Genomic DNA, 19800 nt, shown 5'->3' on the forward strand with positions numbered 1-19800 from the left:
ATAGTAACCAAAACAGAAATTAAAGAAGTGTATCAGTGTGTGTGTCTGTATTCAGGAATTTTCTCACAATATGACATGTATTCAATATAGTGGCCTTCTGTAGTGTGATGTATGTGTTTCTATTCAATTCTAATGTGCCCAGGCTTTTGTGTAGTGTGTGTGGTATGACACCTGTAGAGGAGAGAACAACAGGTACAATAAGCACCCTATCCATCCTCCACAGATGCCTTATTTCCTGGGCGAGTTCTGTGTACTTGCTAATTTTTTCAGTGCATGCGTTTTGTATATTGTGAGTGTTTGGAATGGATATGTCTATAATGTATGTGATTTTATTGTGTTTGTCAATGAGTGTGATGTCTGGTCTGTTGTGGTAAATTGTTTTATCTGTGATTATGGCTCTGTCGTAGTACATTTTGTGCGTGTTGTTTTCCAATACTGTCTGTGGAATGTATTTGTAGTATGGTTCGTGGATGTCTACTAATTTGTGTTTCTTTGCAAGCTCTTGGTGTATTATATTTGCTACTTGGTTATGTCTGTGTAAATAATCTGTCTGTGCCAAGAGCTTGCAACCAGAGGTGATGTGTTGTATAGTTTCTGACATGATGTGACATTTTCTGCATGTGTCATTTGTGAGTGTTGTATCTTTGAGTATGTGTTTTCTGTAGTTTTTAGTATGTATGACCTGATCCTGTATGGCAATCATGAATCCTTCCGTCTCCCCAAAGAGGCATCCCCGAGCTAACCAGCTGTTTGACGCAGTTTTGTCAACAAAATCCTGGGCCAGATCGTAAGGATGCCTGCCATGGAGTGCCTTTCGAGCCCACGATTGCTTAATGGTGTCTATGCTTTTTATATGTTGCGTTGTGTCCATATGATGTGAGTGTAAGTTTAATGGTGTGTTATTTGAGTCTGCTAGAGTTACTGCTTTATGTAATTGTGATGTTTCTTGTTTTTTGTAGAAAAACTCTCGCAGTGACTGTATTTGTTTGTAGTGAAGGTTAACTATGTCAATCAGGCCACGTCCGCCATCTTTACGTGGAAGGGTTAATCTTTCTGTGGCAGATTTAGGATGATGTTGTTTATGCTTAGTAAGTGTAGTTCTTGTTTTCCTTTGGAGTTGCTCGAGATCTGTGTGAGTCCAATGTATAACTCCAAAAGAATATGTGAGTACTGGGATGACATATGTGTTTATTGCTTTAACTGTGTGTTTTGCATTTAACTGTGTTCTGAGAATAGCATTTAACCTACTTTGGTATTCTTTAATCAATCTTTGCTTTATTTGTGCATGTTCTGTTAGTTTGGCCTGTTGGAATCCTAAATACTTGTAGAGCTCACCCTCTTCCATGGATTCAATAATGTCTCCATTTCCAAGTGCAAAATCTTCTTTCTTCAGGATTCCTTTTTCTATGTGAAGTGTTTTGCATTTATCTAGGCCAAATTTCATTTGTATGTCCTTGGTGTATGAATGTGTGATTTGTAGGAGTTGATGAAGTTGTTTTTGTGTGGATGCATAAAGTTTTATGTCATCCATGTACATGAGATGTGACAGTGTAAACTGTGTTGTTTTTTTGTGTCTGATATTGTAACCATATTGCGTGTTGTTTAACAAGTTGGATAATGGATTCAAGGCTAGGCAGAACCAGAGAGGACTCAAGGAATCTCCTTGAAAAATTCCTCGCCTAATAAAAATTTGGTTTGTTTGTATGGAAGTGTTACTAACCCTGAGATGTAGTGTTGTTCTCCAGTGCTGCATAGTGTTTTGAAAGAATGCAATGAGTGATGGATGTATTTTGTACATGTGTAGGATATGTAGCAGCCAACTGTGTGGAACACTGTCGAATGCTTTTCTGTAGTCTATATATGCCATGTGTATGTTTCTGTGTTGTCTGTGTGCTTGCCGTAGAATGACTGAATCTATGAGTAACTGTTCTTTGCATCCCCTGTGGTTTCTACGACAACCTTTTTGTTGTTCTGTTAGAATGTCGTGTTCTTCAACATGTTTGTATATTTTGTTTGCAATACAGGATGTCAATAATTTGTAGAGTGTTGGAAGACATGTAATTGGTCTGTATTGTGTGGGGTCTGTGGTATTGTTGTTTTTAGGTTTCATGTAGGTGATGCCCTGAGTAAGAAAATTTGGCATGTCTTGTGGATTGATGATGATGTGTGTTAGGTGTTTAGCTAGTTCCTGGTGCAGTGATGTGAACTTTTTGTACCAGAAATTGTGAATGTTGTCTACACCAGGTGTCTTCCAGTTGTGTGTTCTGTTAACAGTGTATTGGAAATCATGTATGTTTATTTCAGCACAGGGCATAGTTGGTATGTTGTGCAAGTTTCTGTTCTCCTCCTCGATCCAGCCTGCATCGGCATTGTGCGTGACAGCACTGGACCAAAGAGAAGACCAATATGTTGTGAGTTCTTCTTCTGTTGGTGTGCCACTGTGCTGTGTATCAGTGTTTGCTTTGTTATTAATTTGTCTGTAAAAGAGTTTTTCATTGTTTGTAAATAATTTATTTTGTTGTTTTCGTAGTGTACATGTTTTGTATCGTTTGAGTCTACGTGCTTTGGCAGCAAGTTTTTGTTTTAGTGTATCAATGTATTCTGTAATGCGTGTGTTGTGATGTTCATGTTTTGTGTGTGTTTTTATTTTCTTGAAAATGTTTTTGAGCTGTTTCCTTAATTTGGGTGTTATGTTGTTTTTAGTGTATTGTGTCAGCCTGCCTAATTGCTGTCTAATGTCATTTATTTGTGTTTCTATTCTTCTCTGCCAGGCAGGTTTGTGATAGAATTGTGTTTTCTGTGTATTTGTCTGTGATTGTACTTTCAGTCCAGGTTGTGTCACTACTGTGACTGCCCCAGCATAAACTAATGTATGAATGTCTGAGAGTGTAGAAATTGAATGAATGTAGTGTGGTAGTAAGTGAGTGTTTACATAATTTAGTGTTTTTCCTACTTTCTTTGACGTGTTGATTTTTGGTATTCGTGGTCGTTGTGTGGGATCTGTACCTGTATATTTAGTGAGTGTTTCCTGAAATATAAGTGAGAGCGTATTAACTAAATCCAAGTCTATGTTATCAGTGATGGATGAGGAAGTGTCTGTAGTATCATTAGTGGTAATTGTTGTATGTGTGTTATTATCAATGCTTGTTGCTGGATTATCCTGACAGGTTACATGATCTTCATTAATGTTAGATGTTTCTGTCTGTTGATGTATTTGATCAGCAACCTGTTGTTTGATAAGTTCAAGTGTTGTTTGTGGAATAAGGTTGTTGTGTATAATTGTTCTTTTTTGATCAACAACCCTTTGTTCGGTGACAGTGAGATGAGGATACTGTTGTGTGAATCTATGGTGTAGTTGTTGTCTGTATGCTGTCATGTTTGTTTCGAGTTTTGTGATGGTGTAATAAGTACGGATGATAAACTCGTTCATTTCTACTGTCCATTTCATCCGTTGGCGTGGTTTTCCAGCCTTTGTGGTCTGTGGATGCATTGCCACAGAAACACCAAGGCTGGGTTGGTTCCTCACATCTGTTGAGGGCATTGCAGTAGCCATGCTTGGGCCGGTGCTGCTTTCGCCACCGGTAACCAAGGGAGACTGTGACCTATTTTTCGAACGTGAGCCTCTGCCTAACCCACGAACGCGGACCTTGTTAACCCGGGCGACGTCCGAGCCGGTATCACACTTTGATCTAGTTATTACCATGATGAATATCTCCACAGAATGTGGGCGGTGGTCACTCTTAGCTTCATTTCTCCCCATAGACCTTACTGGCATGGGTGTCCCTACCAGGAGCTTATGCTCCAGCCTGCATTGCCCTATGGATCAGTAAAATTACTGGGCTTCTCCCACCACGACCAGGTGGTGACCACGGGAGAGTTATTATTATTATTATTATTATTATTATTATTATTATTATTATTATTATTTACATTAATCGAAAGCTTACATCGAGCTGTTTACAGAAACAAAAGTTTAAACCCCAATAGTGAGTGGTTGAACACGAGAAAAATAATTTTGCAAATCAAACTATTGTCAATTTTGCATAACCAAATGCCATAGTCTAGGTTCCTAGGCATACGGCAATACTCATTTGCTAAATGTGGTAGGCACTCTCGTGATTTCGCACCATTACCATCGGCTACAAAATTTATTTTTCAATTCGGATGTCGTAGGTGACCACAAAATGGCTGCAGTTTGGTGGAGAAAGGCGAATAAAAATTATGGCGGTAATAAAAATTATGTTAATTAAATTGCCGTTGCAACTAAAACTTGTCGTAAATTCTACTAATTGTTAAAAATTTTCATAAACACAAACTACACAATTACTCTATGTATCATGATTAGGGTCAAAATTTTTGTATTTCCGTAATAAATGCAAAAAACTTAATCCAATTCCGTGCATAATTCTGTTTGTTTTGTTAAGTTATGGCAACGCAACACTTGGGCGATCTGCCTAGAAGAGGATGCCTTCCGGGAGGTCTTTTAAGGAAACTGGCCCCTATTTAGGCGTTACAGACGTGGAGAAAACCCGGAAAACAGTACGTTGCCAGCCCGTCCGACCGAACTCCCAGTGTTCAGGGTACAAAAACCGCTTGGCCACTGATGGGCACCCGTGCATAATTCACTAGCCTAATATATTTATTTAAGATAAATTACTTCAGGAAAACCGTATTAAAATTTGAGATGAATAAAGTTACTCGAATCATATATCTAACTGTAAGTCGACGTTGGTATTTGATGAATCTGGGTTATGAATTTCTTCAAATTTGATTCTGTGACGTCGTTTTCAAGCCGATGTTCGTGAGGTGGCGATTAATTTTTTCGTTCACTATACAACAGAACCATACTAAAAATTCGAAATTTGAAAATATAAAAGATCGTTAATCTTTAAAGATTAAAGAAGGTTCGAAAATCTAGAATATAGTCTGAGAAGACAAAAAACATCTCTAGTCTTGGAAGCAACACTGGATTAAGGTTGAGACAATGGATGTCGGAAAGGCTTAACTCCAAAATGCTAAGCGTGCAACTTAAAACAGCCTTAGTTCTGCGATGCAAAGGGAAAACCACCGCATTAACTTTTCCAGGAAAATCTTTCATCGGACCACATCTCATTGGTTTGCCATCTACGTCTGAAACTGCGTAAGTCTATCCCCAAATCACATAAAGACATCCATGACATCCTCAAAGATGAAGTACAAAGAGCAACAATAACACAGAGAATACAAGAGGAATTATAAAAGATGACAACGTATCACGAGGTAGAAGATAAATGAACGGGAATAAAAGAGATAATCCCAGAAAGATAGCAATAAGCATTTATGCAGAAGAGAACGAAAGAACAAGAATAAAGAATGGATGACTGATAACATACTTCACTTAATGGATTTAAGGAGAACTTTCAATAATCGAGACAAAGGCAAATTTACGAAATACAAAGATAATCCGACGAGAACTAAGAACCGCAAAGGAAGCTCATAAGACCGAATTGTGCATTGTGATAAAAGAATAGGCCTACCAGAAAAAAGCACGATCTCTTTAATGTGCACAAGAAGATCAGAAGTGCAGGAAGAAGATATGTACATTGCTTATGGACGAGGACGAGAACCTAGCAGCAAATATAAAAGACAAGCTTAAACCTCTACGATTATAAAATGGTCATTGTAAAAAGATAAATCAGCCCAAAAAAACAATTGAGGATTTTCCTGATTAAAGAGCTACAAGTTTGCCCTGTACACTTGACTGTATTGATGAAACATACATGTTATACATGTTTTCTGTAAGAAAAAAAATAATGCGAATGCTCGTATTAATGGAAAAGAAAGCTAAAACATAACAATGTTTTTGCTAAAACATTGTTATGTTTTAGCAAAAACATAAGGTAAAACCGGAGGACAGCGCTTAGCAGTACTGCAGAGCAGCATCCTTAAGGAATTGCCAGTCTGAATTTTATCCCTTATAGCGCTGAAACAGCGTTTATCTACAGAAAAAGCAAGACAAAACTAAGTAATCCTCACGAAACCGCAGGGCTAAATGTGTATAGGCCACAGAACTGAAACCGAAAGCCTGAGCTTTGGATCTTGCAATAGAAAACGGAGTAAACTTTTCTTTTGCTCACTTGATGAAAATTTGTATCAAATGAAAACAAAATGAAAACGAGCAAAAATTATTGTGACTGTTCGCAATGCTGGGCTGCAATTTTTAATTAAATTTAAATATATGCTCTCGATTTTAGTAGTGTCTTGCCCCCGTACATCATACTTTTCCTGATTACAACAGAGTCATAATGGTCATCTATTTAACTCCGTTCTGGAGAAAAGTTTTGAATTAAAATCACGTGCCTTTCGGTCCAAGACCTGAAGTTTGTTTATAGCTAATCGGGCTTCCTGCCCCTAAACTTTCTTCCTTATCTGATCTCGACTCTCATCTATCTAACTCCGTTCTCCAGATTAAGGAAGGAGAGACAACACACGGATGCCAGTGGGAATTTATAGGTCTACAATTTTTGGAAATTGCAGCCCAAAAACCATTCTTACTTAAGTCTATATCCGTCTTGACAAGTGATTTGTATTTGAAATTTCGTTAAATAAAACATAACTTAGAAATAAGGACTGTAAGGCAATTATAATTAAAACATTACTCATCTTATTTTTTGTAACAATTTTATTTTCTTATATACATTTATAACAATATATAAAAATTAAATATATATATTTATTTATAATTTACAGTGTTAATTATACAAATATACAATACAAATTCGGTTAATAATAATTATAAAATTTATGCCTTCATAATATTTTTGCACATTATTTACATAAATTACAGTAATGTGTGATTAATTATTTCGTATAAAAATACCCGTATCGAACTATAGACCTGTAAACGGTAGTGCAAAAGTTTTCGTATTTATTATTATTTAAGGCCCTTTATTTTTAAAGTATATTTTCATAATGAAATGGATTAACTTTTTAAGAATGATTGCATGGTGTTTCATTCTTAAATAAAGCTGAAAATTCATGATATTAAAATAAAGATTATGAATCTGATAATGATATGTTAATGAAAATTGCAAGATTCTAGAGCTTAATTAAGACTAATTAAACACTAAACGTTTAATGATTAAATAAAACTTTAGGGCTTTAGTAGTTTAAGAGTATTAATTCTAGTTAGGACCGGATTTACACATAAGTTAAAAAGTACAGTATAAGGTCTCGCGCTACTGTTCCTTCGTAGCGCGAGACCTTATACTGTACTTTTTAACATATGTGTAAATCCGGTCCTTATAGTTTTATCAGACCCAGAAAAATCTGAATTAGGGGACATTTTTCTTCGGAGGAATTTTTGAGGGGAAAATATTTTTTTATAAAAGATTGGTTTGGGACCTCTTGTTAGTAGGGGCCCCAGCAATTGCCCTTTTTGCCCATAGGATAACGCGCCACCTGCAAATGTACAGTATAAGGCCTCACAAGGGCTATGCTGACTTTTTCTTACAGTATGCTGCAATTTTTAAGGCCACAATAAGTCTAAATCCTGTCCTGATTATAGCTAATATCCAATGGTAATTCAGTGCCTCTTAAGTTACTAGGAAAACAAATATGATTAAAATAAGAAGTATTATCAATAAAATATTATTACTAAGTAAACATTTAATGTGATATTTAGAAATATTGTTTTTTTTTTTTTTTTTTTTTAGATCAGTTTAAACTATTTTCTAATTAAAGCAGGCCTTATATATGATGATTTCAGTTATTTTATACAATGTAAGACATCTTAAATTAACTTTAAAAGTCTTAATTAATATTTAGTACAAATAAAAATAAAATGATACAAGCTGTGATATATTACACTTTATATCTTGATGGCCTCATTTGAGAATAAACTAATATATATTAAATATATAATTCTATATTAATTTATCAAAACTCAGTGGTTATTTATATTTTATAGTAGTGTACAAGAATTTATTTTCATCTTTTTCCTTCCATGTCTTACATGCAGGCAACTGTAATTTGTATATCTGTGGTTGCTGAATCGAATTAAATAAAAATTTTATGCTAATTAATCACATTTGAATCAATTAATTAGCATAAAAATTCGATTCTCCTGTTAATTCAACACAGCACGACCCGTTGTATCAATACAATAATTGATTACGTTGATACAATGGGCCCTGTTAGCATATTTTAGACCGAAATAGGTGAGATGAATACAGGCTACCATACATTATTTCTTTTAAGAATAATAAATTTATAATCAAACACGAGACCAACGTACTCTGTGGAAAATTACAAAATAACTTGCGACAATTACGTCGTTAAACTGCCACAGTATATATTGTATTGTAGAATAGATTCAATATTCAATATTCTAGAGGTAAATTTAAGCATTAAGCATCAAATCAATATCAAGTTTGTATAGGAAGTGACTCGATAGGTCCTCTCAACACCCAGCTACACGTAAATGTAGACCAGGCCAGACACGTGATGGATATGCTAAATAAAAACCCTGTTAGTGCCTACAGGAAGGAAGGAGTTAAAATTAAATTTAAAAAAAAAAAACTAATTTAAAGTATAACATAAAGAATATATTCTTCTACTGGTATAAAACGAGAACAAATTTTATAAATATGGACCGTCTAGGAGCCAATAACATAGTTCGTTTTACATGAAACGGATTGTGTCATTGGCTGCTTGACACCTAAACGCCTACATAGTTTTAAAAGTAAAAATATCCGGCAATCTTTGATAACATAGTAACCTACATACTACATTATTTATTATTTATTTATTATATAGGCTATATATATTTTTTGTTGTTGTTTTCGGTATAATTTTGAGAAATTTATGCGATCTTTTGCAATCTTTGCTATAGGCTTACGCGGGATATCGTAAATGAGTACAACAAGATAAACGAGAATACCGGAAGAAAGCAATTCGTTAACTGTTTAGTAGATCCATTGCAAAGATCTCCTTGACAGAAACACATAAATACTCTTCGTTTTTTATAAAATGTCTCGGCACATCGCTCTTCATTATCGACTGGAGGACGTTGGATACACATTCGTTCGGTAGCGGCATCAAAATCTAGTAAACGTTGTAATTATTTAAAATTTTTATAAATTCTACCCATTAAAATATAAAATACTTACCCTGTACTTGCCCTTCTATAACTTTGGCACACCATCCGCTCGCGCAAGGAGATGCTTCCACACCACGTATGTTTTCGACAGTTGTGGCATTGTGATGAAAAGGATCTTTACAATCTCCCTTTTCACCTCTAGAACGGCAGGTGTAACATCTTTTTACAAAACCTGTAGGAAAAAATAATGATTTTTATTCATTATAGGAACATTTCACAACAATATTAATTCTAATTGACAAATAATACCCATGGCAGTTATAGGTTGTGCGAGGCCCAAGGCAATTTGCCAGGCCATTTTTATATAAGTCTAGCCTACATAATGTGTTATACGATACTTGATATTGTGTCGAAGATCAATGGCGCATTATAGATTCACGAGGCCCTAAGCAAATTCGAATTAGGGGGTCCATGTACAGTGTTGACTTCAAGCATTTTTGTTCGGGGGATTTTGGGGAATTCCCCCGGTTTACTCGTTAGTTTTTTTTTTTTTTTTTTTTTTTAACGTGACCTCTGCGCTGTGCCAGTGCCACACCGGCAATCTATATAGAATCTCCAGATATAGCCTAAATATAAATTTTGATATTCTTAGCACAGTAATGAATTTGTAAAAAATTAGTTTGGGCTCCCTGTTAGTAGAGGCCCTAGGCAATCGTTTTTTTTCCGTTTTTTCTGCTAATCCTACATCTAGGATCCTATTTAGTACTAAATCAAGTATCTATGATTGGGCTACAAACTTTTATGTCTGAGGCCCCTTAAAACCGTCAGGCTCAAGGTAAAAAACTAAAATGTCGCGGTTTTAGGACCTTTCATGTTTAAAACTATCATTTGGTACACGTAAATTAGGTGTTGGAACGTTAAATATTTTCCTACTGTGGGTGATTTTGGCTACTTGGCACGCTTTTTAAACACCATTAACGATTGTTCCGCTATTGATATAATCAACACTTCATAAATATTTATAATCATTATATTTATATAATAATTTATATTAACTTTTTATTTAGCTGATAAATAATTTATATATTTTATAAACCAAAACAAACCTTGAACAAGATTAAAACAACCTTCGGCCAGAAAGCGAAATGCACGACTCACGAGTCAACTTTTCTTATCACCCACCACGTGACATCACCGGTATGCAACCTCCAAAGATACTTAAAATGATAACAAAACATTTGGAATAAATTCAACATTTTCTTTTTTTTTTGAAAATTTTGCAAACAACACAAGCTCTAATTGTGACAAACTGAATATAAATTGTCAGGTATTTATTTAAAAAAAAATAATAATAAATTGTTAAACAACTCTATTCACCTTCAGGAGATGGCAGCACACGTAAATTACTTAGAAATGGGGTCAACTATTGTTTGTAAATATTCGCTCATAACTTATGATGTAATTAATAAGTATTTTACGTCAAGAACAAAACACAAATGTCGACTCAATTCCCCCCCATCGATTTAAAACTAAGAAAATTCAACACCATTTAAAAATTTCATTCGTAATTATTATGTAACAAATCTCTATTAATAATACAGACATTTAACGACCTTTAAACCTAACTCTTCTCCCAAAGGTGTAATTTCGATTCGATAAAAAGGCCACACCTGTGTCACGTGAACGAGTCAAAGAGTTGAGTTCGCACGAGGAAACCTCAGTTATTTCTCTCCCCCTAAGTTACAACTGTATTAGACGGCTAATTCTTAGAAGAATAAAGTTTAAAATTACCAAAAATTCTAGGAATTAGATGTTCTACTTACCGTTTGAAGTCGGAAGTAACAACACGAAGCAAAGTTTTATAATAATTCGAGACAGTTTCATTCCGTCTACGAGTCCCATACAGGAACTAATCATTAAACAAGAGACTAAAAAGAAGAAAAAAATCGGTAAACAGGTCAAAAATAAGTACAGGTGTAAAGCTCCGCTCCGGCCTACATGTTTGGTGTAGCGTCACGAGTTGACCTTAAGTTCGACGAATCACGGTCGATCTTACGTAGAAAAATTACCGCTTCTGTTTACGATTGTCACGTAAACAAGTGTTTTACATTTAATCTAAGTCTTGAAAGTATTCGAAATTCACGAATATAAAGAAAAAATTGACGAATGTCCTGTCCTGACTCAGTGTAGTCTTGACATACGAGAAATGACAGAACACTGACATAAAACCTATAAATATAACACGGTAGAGAGTTAATTGAGGAAATTCAATACAAATTTTTTATACCTTTAATAATACTTGAATATACCTTGCGTGAGATAAGACACTCGGTTTAGTGTTCTTAAACACACTTAGCTTAATTTAACGTAATTAAAAATTTGTAGGCATGGGCAACTTAGATCTTTATCTAGGGCCCAGCAATGGCGATTTATCTTACGGGCAAAAAGGGCAATTGCTGGGACCCCAAATCAATCTTTTATAAGAAAATATTTCTCCAAAAACTTCCCCTGTCCCGAAGAAAAAAGTCTAAAGTCTACACCGTACATGGGACGTCTAATTCAAATTTTCCTGGGCCTCATAAAGCTATAACGCGCCACTAGGCCTCAGACAGTATTAGACTGACTTATTGTTACTCTAAGCTATAATATATTACAGAGCCTTTCCCCCATCAAGTAATGATACATGTAAAAACGTGAGGTAGATTCGTAACGCGAGGCCCTAAGCTGCAGCCGAAGCTTTAGCGTGTGTGTAAATTGAGGACCTTCCTTTCCATAAATAATAATACAGTATCTGTGAAAATTTTAGGCCCTAAGCTATAGACTCGACGTAGGCCTTTTGACGGCCGGATAGTCGAGCAATTAAGGTGTCATCTTCCCACTCTGGGGACCCAGAAAACCGAATCCAAGAGAATCGGAAACCCCAGCAATTTTTCAGAGTTAGTCAGGTCCCGTCCCTCTTCACTCGGTCGCCCAATTGAGGCCTGACCGAACTCATGATGGGCTGAATTAAATGGCCCTCTAGGGTCCAAAGGGCAGAAAGAGTAGGAAGTAATGTTTGTGTTATTACCGGAGAACTGTATTATTGTATTATTTCACTTTAACATTGTATTACTTTATTTTATTTGTTCTGATATGATCAATAAGATGAAAGAAGAAGGAAATTTAAAAAAGAAGAAAAAATATCCATCTTGCAGGTTTCGATTTTTTAGTCGAACGAATTTATTTCAGAGGTCGTTGAACTAACGATTTCCTTGCAAAAGCATTGACTTTCATGTGCAAGTCGATTGATCTGAAAATTATAGATCTGTTTTTAGGAATGAAATCTCTTTTATTTTCTTATATTCTTTATCTATTCTATAATACGACTACATATATATATATATACACTCGGTGGTCATCAAAATCCCAGCACTAACAATCTGTAAATCAAATTTTATTGTTATCAGTCAATTTAATACAGTCAAACCTCCGAACAGCGGTCACTACGGGAACATTAAAAATGGCTATTGTTTGGGGGTTGTTTTGTATGCATTTTTTTAATTCAAAACAAAAAAAAGTTCCTTAAAAATGGCCGCTGTTTAGAGGTTAATTAACCAGTTTAACTGAAACAAAAGTATTCGATTTTCAGGATTACCAGTTCAGACTTTTGTCCATCACTACATCAGTGACGTGTTATAGCTTCATGGGGCCCAGGCAAATTCGAATTAGGGGGTCTTATGTTTAGTTTTGACTTCAGACATTTTTCTACGGGGTAAGTTTTTGAGTAGATATTTTCTTAGAGAAGATTGGTTTGAGGGCACCCGTTGATGGATGCCCAGGTAACTACTCTTTTTGCCCATAGGATAACGTGATACTGCACTATATAACAAATTATTCTATACTATAATATAAATATGCTAGTAGAATAATATAAGAACAATCATATTTTGATATGACTCAGTCCTACATAATGCCACTTTCTTAAAGCATCAATGAATGTTCGTGAACTGATCTTTCATGTTAATATTACAGGTTTTGCAGCTCAAAACCTTTAATTGTGTTGCATTGCAAACGACATTATCATCAAATCACGCGACTTTCGAGCTATTAAACTGAAACTATTCGGAGATTTCATTGTTTTATGTTCTTCGGTTAGCATCGCGCTACACCAAAGAACATGGACAGATAGTGACGTCAAATCGAAGTCTGCTATCTTTAAAAGAGGTTTTATAAAATTCTGTGAAACTTTTGCAAGAAATTTCGTCACATTTATGCGATTTTAGAGGTTATTCTATTTACCAATTAAACTTGGAAAATTATAATTAAAATATCAGTTTATATTAAATTTTTTAATTATTTTAACAACTTTTACTCCTGTTTCAATTGCCTATATCCATACGATTCATTGTTTGTTAGGCAGAAGGTTCTATACCGTTTAACTTATCCTCACCAAATTTGGCATGAATATTGTTCGACACACTAGAAAAAATCCAGCAACGAGTTGCTTAACTTTTCCGGCAACATTTGATGGCGCCATCTGTTATCATATTTTATTATTAAAAACTAAGTGCCTTTTCTAGGAAACTGCACTTTTTCTAAGTGCTTTTTTCAGGAATATTTTGACATCGTAACATTTAGTAACATGACACATTAAAATGATTTAGCAAATTGAAAAAAAAAAAAAAAAAAAACTCGCCAGTGTCATTCGGTAAATTTCTATTTTGCAATTCTATGTTATAAAATATTTTATCGCTAATACCGAGAATGTCCTTTCCAAAAATTGTTTTTGACATTGCATATTACGTGAATTTTCCGGCTGTTGTAACATAACACAGAAAAGTATTGTAATCGTGTCGAATTTCTTTGACATTTTTGGGTTCGAGATGTCTCAAGATGAAAAAATCCGGAGGGTTGAATCTGTCTCGATTACAATACTTTCCAGTGTTATGTTGTAGGGGCAGAAAAAGTAAAATTCAGCAGGAAAAGTAAGAAGTAGTTAGTGACACCTAAATAGGGACAGTTTCCAATAAAGAGCTATCCTCTTCGCGTTAGTGACACCTAAATAGGGGTAGTTTTCCATAGTAAATCATAACCAAATCCAATTAGCATATTTAAATTTAACATAATTAAAATAAATTGATATATAAATTTTCTGTTTAAAAGTTTTATCTGTTGAATAACTAAAAACCAGTAGGAATCGAACTGTTTAAATGAAGTAGCGTCACAATGGTTTTCAATGAAAACGAAAATCGATTTTCATTCTCTAATTGATATTTAATGCTTTATTAAGACAAAATTTTCGTGTGTTACGTAACACATAAAAATTTAGAAATTGGTTTCATAAACATTACTATTGTTAAAAATGTATGTCCGTTTATGTTTGTATCAATGTATATTAATAGAAATTTTAGTTAAATGATACAATTTTATACACTCAATTCATACGATCGTTGTTTAAATAATAACCGGAACATTTACTTTGTCACTTATTTTGTTTTAAAGATTTTTTTGAATTTTTTATCTCCCCATCTCTTTAATCACCAAAATTTAACAGCATTAATCCCCATAATACACAAACTTCCCTGCAAAATTTCAGACATTTCCGACAAAAAGCACAGGAGTTATTAAGCTTCAAACAGGTTGAAAAAAATCGGGCCCCCTACACACATACACACTAACACGAATACATACAGGATATTTTTGCATTTCTCGATGTTTTAAAGTGTCTATGTCCTAAGTTTAAAAATCTTGGAGTCTCATGTTTCGCCGGATCCGCCATATTTTCCCTCTGTTATATTTAACAGCCGGGAAAGAAAAAATAGTAAACAATTCTATAAAGATCTCTACAATCTACTATATAATTTTAAAACCGTGATTGAAATACTACAGTATGATTGTCGAGTTTCAATTTTCCTTTATTCTTAACAAAAGGGCTTTTGTCTTTTCTACTTTTAATGCCCTTATTCACACTTACACAAGTATGAATGAGGGCGAGTAGTGTATGCTATTTAACTAATTAATTAATTTATTCACTTTAAACACACGAATCGGTTTTAGGCCTATGTGAAAAATATATATGTTACTAATTTCTAAAACTTATATTTCTTATTTTATATTGTAAATACTCTAATATCTCTCAAGTTTTAATTAAATCTTAATACTGTGTCTTAATTCCTATCCTGCTGGTTTGATTTGATACATAAGGCGGCACAACACAGTGACTTATCTGTCAAGGTGGGGAAAAACTAACTCCAATTTAGGTGTTAGACGTGAAGAATGTATCCTACAGGTAAGTTCTATTTAAATTATTTTATAGAATTAGTAAGTTATAATGGTTTAGTTTTAGTTTATTTGTATACGCAACACATGGGCGTATACCCGATATGACCCGATCGTTGACAAAAGTAGGGAGCTTGTTATATATGAATATCATGGTTGGATTTCTTGAAATGGTAAAAAGCACTCGAAATTTATGCTATAAGTGATGATATCTAGAGGAGGACTTTTGATAATCCGGCCATTCCTCACACACGGGTGCAGGATTAGCGAGAATGTATAGTCCTAAAGCCAGTGAATGATGTGACATGTGATTATTTTTGTCACGCGGCTCTGTGTATTGGACTTCTGTTTCTGAGAATACGAGTTGCTCGGAAGAAACTCTGCTTTGCACCTAAGAAAAATGAACTAGAGATTATCTTTCGCTAAAGTCAAGCGAATGATAATTCCCATAAATATTTTAAGCAGTACATCATTTTAATCCTCTCCTTACATGGAGAAGATAACGAATTGAAGAAATGAAATTTAATAAAAAATGGACAATTTTTATCTTGCAATATCTCGTAGAATGAAGAAATAATAATGATAAAAATAATAATGATAAAAATTAATTTAACTTAGTTAACGAGAAAAATCGTAATTACTTCTATTATCAAAATCCGCTTGTCTGGCTTTTAGCCAATTGAAACTTTATAGGAATTTTAATATTTTTATACAGATTTCTCCTTTGCAGAAATTTTCTACGATAATCGAATCCTAATCCAGGATCCAAGATTTTCTTTTTCTTCTTATTTATTTACTTTTCGTAGAACAAAATTCGTGAATGTATTATCTCTAGAAATCCTAAAATTTATCAGTGATGTTTGAATTATCACACACAACATTTGGATACCCATTGTAAAGAGTAGATGGAAGGGATGGATGAAAGCAATCCAACAAATGGACAAACTGCCAATTTCTTGAAGGATTGCCTTCAGGGAACGTTTACTATGGGAAACTGATCCCTATTTAGGTGTTAAGTGAAGAAAGCTAGAAAACTCCACATAGTTGGTCAGAGTGCGAACTCGAGTGGTATGGCCTCCACTATTCTGTGTTTTAATTGTAAAATGTCAGTAACATTCTTTGCATATTCTGCCTTTCATGTATTCTCACAAAAAACAAAAAAAAAAAAAAAAAAAAAAAATACAGCAACGAGTTGCTTAACTTTTCCGCAACATTTGATGACGCCATCTGTTATCATATTTTATTATTAAAAAAGTTTTTTAAAAATAATTTTGTACTTATAAAAGGGCAAAAAGCTTAATTTTCAGGGTAGGGACAGATTTTATAAAACATTGTAAATGCCAATAACGAGTAAAATAGTCATTAAGTCCGACCGTACTGGAGATTACACACGACTCTCTTTAATCACCCTCTCGGCCTTTAATCTCCAAAATTTAATAGTATCAATCTCCTTAATGAACAACCCTCACTGCAAAATTTCAGAAATTTTCGATAAAAAGTACAGGAGTTAATAAGTTTCAAACAGAGTGTACAGTACAAAATCGTACCCTCCCACACACACATACATAACATTCATACATACAGAAAAAAATAATCCCAATCTTTTTGCATTTCTCGACGTTTCAAGGTCTCCGAGTCCAAAAATGTAAAAATCTTGGGGGGAGTCATTTTTTGACCGATTGCCATACTTTCCCTCTGTTAAATATTACAGCTAGGAAAGTAAAATCCAGAGGCGTGAGATTCGGAGACAGGAGGCTTTTTTTTTTTTTTTTTTTTTTTTTTTTTGGCAATGATAAATTATGGGATATTGATCAAATTTGAACCTGGATCTCAAAAGCTGTAAGCTAATATTTTATCTCGAGGCCAATTGATCTTAGAGGATTCTTCACGCTAACGTAGGACACTTTCGATCCAAACGGAATCAATGAAATTATCTTTCTGATCTTAATTTCTTTTTCTCAAATAAATACAATATTCTACAGCTCATTCAATTTAAATATTTATTATTTATATAAATTAATTTAATTCTGAAAAACTTCTTAAATAATAATAATAATAAAACGTTACAAAATTGAATTTTAAATTATCAAAAATAAACGCATCTTCAATTTAAACACCCGAATTTTCAGAGTAGAAAACAATAATTGGACAGGAAATTATGGCCAAAAGCCAAAAAATCTGCGTGTTCACCTCGGAAAGAAGATGAATGGCCAAGTACATCAATTATCAAAGTCTTGGAATCGTTCGAATTGATTTTAAGAGCTGACGTTACTTTGTCTTCCACATCATTAATTTTCAGCTGAAAAAAGTAAAAAAAAAAAAAAGTCATTGATGCTCCGTATTATAAAATATTCCAATAAAATAAAAAGAAATGTATTTTTTTTCCTCCTTCCTTATACGTAAATAACTTATTAAAACAATAAAAGAAAATGCAGGATCACAGACCTAATATTTCTTTTCGGTAATGTTCCATTAATCATTTTATATTATTATATTTTAATGCTGCTATAAAAATAAAATAATTATTTATAAATTCGAGTAAATAAAACATTAAATTATTTTTTTTATATTTTTCTTGCTTTTAAAATGTAATTTTTACTTTCCTGGCTGTTATATATTACACAGGGGTGCGGGTGTGCCCGATGTGTGTGGGCATGATTTTTTTCACTCTGTTTGAAGCTTAATAACTCCTGTGCTTTTTGTCAAAAATTTCTGAAATTTTGCAGGGAGGTTTGTAAATTAGGGATATTGATGCTATTAAATTTCGATGATTAAAGATCGAGAGAATGGGGAGATAAAGGAGGTCGTGTGTATCTCTACTAGGGTCTGTCTGTCTTTTCTTAATTTCGAGAACGGAGTTAGATAGATGAAAGTCGAAACTAGATGTGGAAAACACCGATTAACAATGCATGTCACGTTATTTCAATTCAAAAATTTTCTCCAGAACGGAGTTAGATAAAAGACCGGCACACTTTATTGTTAACAGGAAAAGTATGATGTACAGGGGCAAAGACACTACTAAAATTGAGATCATTGTGACGAATAATTGCAGCCCGGCATTGTGACTATGTCACGATAAATAATTGCTCGTTACTTTCTATATAATTAGATAGTTTTCGAATTTGAACTTTCACCTAAACTTTAAACTCGGAAACACGCAAGTGTGCTTTCTAAATTTGAATATATACAGTATTTAGTTTATGATAAAGAAGCTAAGTCTTCATCTTTCATATATGCATACAATAATCTGGCACTTTGTGTTAATTCACTAAGCAGAAGCAAAACTGTTATAAGTAATTATCAATAAATTATTGACATTTTTATTAGAATATTAAGCAGATCCTATTACAGGGAACTCATATAGAGAACTTTTTGTGGGAAATATTTTTTTTTATAAAAGATTGATTTGGGGCCTCCTGTTGGTGGGGCCCAGACAATTTTCCCCTTTTGCTCGCAGGATAACGCGCCACTAGTTTTAATGAGTGGTCCTAGCCTCTCGATTTTTGAGAGGCCCCGGCACAGTGTAATGAAATGTAAACAAGAAATTTATAGTTTAACACCAGGAAGAAACATATCAATGAAGAAATGTTTTACACTAAAATTTCATGTAAAAGTTTATTTTCACATAAAACGATAGATATAAAGTTTGTTCCCAGTTTACAATCGTTATAAAATGTATTTTTAAGATTTTTATTGATTGGGTCAACACCACGCATTCACTTTCTACACAACATAATGGCTCACCTTTTCATCTTATACACATTTTATTTGAACCTCTTATGAAAATTTAGTAAAATGAAATAGGATCATCTTTAGACCGGTGTTAGCTAGATGAAATACAAAATAAATTTAGGGATTAATTATTACGCCTTTGTGTCCTTTCTATTATTTAAATTTAGGGATATTCTTGTTAAAAAGTAAACAAAGCATCACACGAGTTACATAATTATAAGATTTCATCACTGTATCTCATAGTATTTTTGACCCGATTGTTTAGAAACTAAGAACAAACCGGACTTAGCTAATAATTATAAATGCAAAAGAAGAAGAAATTTATTCTTTTGCAACACTTTTACATCACTATTGTCTAACAACAAATCAATGAAAGATTCGTAACACAGCATATTAAGTGTTTATCTTGACCTAATATCATACAATAATCAAATTTCTTTTTGTTCACCTCTTCGCTGAAAGGGGCATAAATGAAAAAATAAGTATAAATTTTCTTATTTAAGTCCCTATAAAATTATTGTTACGTATCTTCTGGCAACTGTGTGTATTGCACACTCATATACTCGTAGAAGCCTAATTATTACGTAAAGTATTATATATGCTTGAAATGTTGTATTTATCGGTGTATAACTCGCACTTTTTCTGAAAAAAACTTGCAGGATGCGCTTTCGTTGATAAATACAATACGTGCAAATAGAATACAGTAAAACTTGTCCAAAACGGAACCTTAA

The sequence above is a fragment of the Centruroides vittatus genome, unplaced genomic scaffold, assembly GCF_030686945.1.
Source record: "Centruroides vittatus isolate TY-2023 unplaced genomic scaffold, ASM3068694v2 scaffold_464, whole genome shotgun sequence".
NCBI lineage: Eukaryota > Metazoa > Arthropoda > Arachnida > Scorpiones > Buthidae > Centruroides > Centruroides vittatus.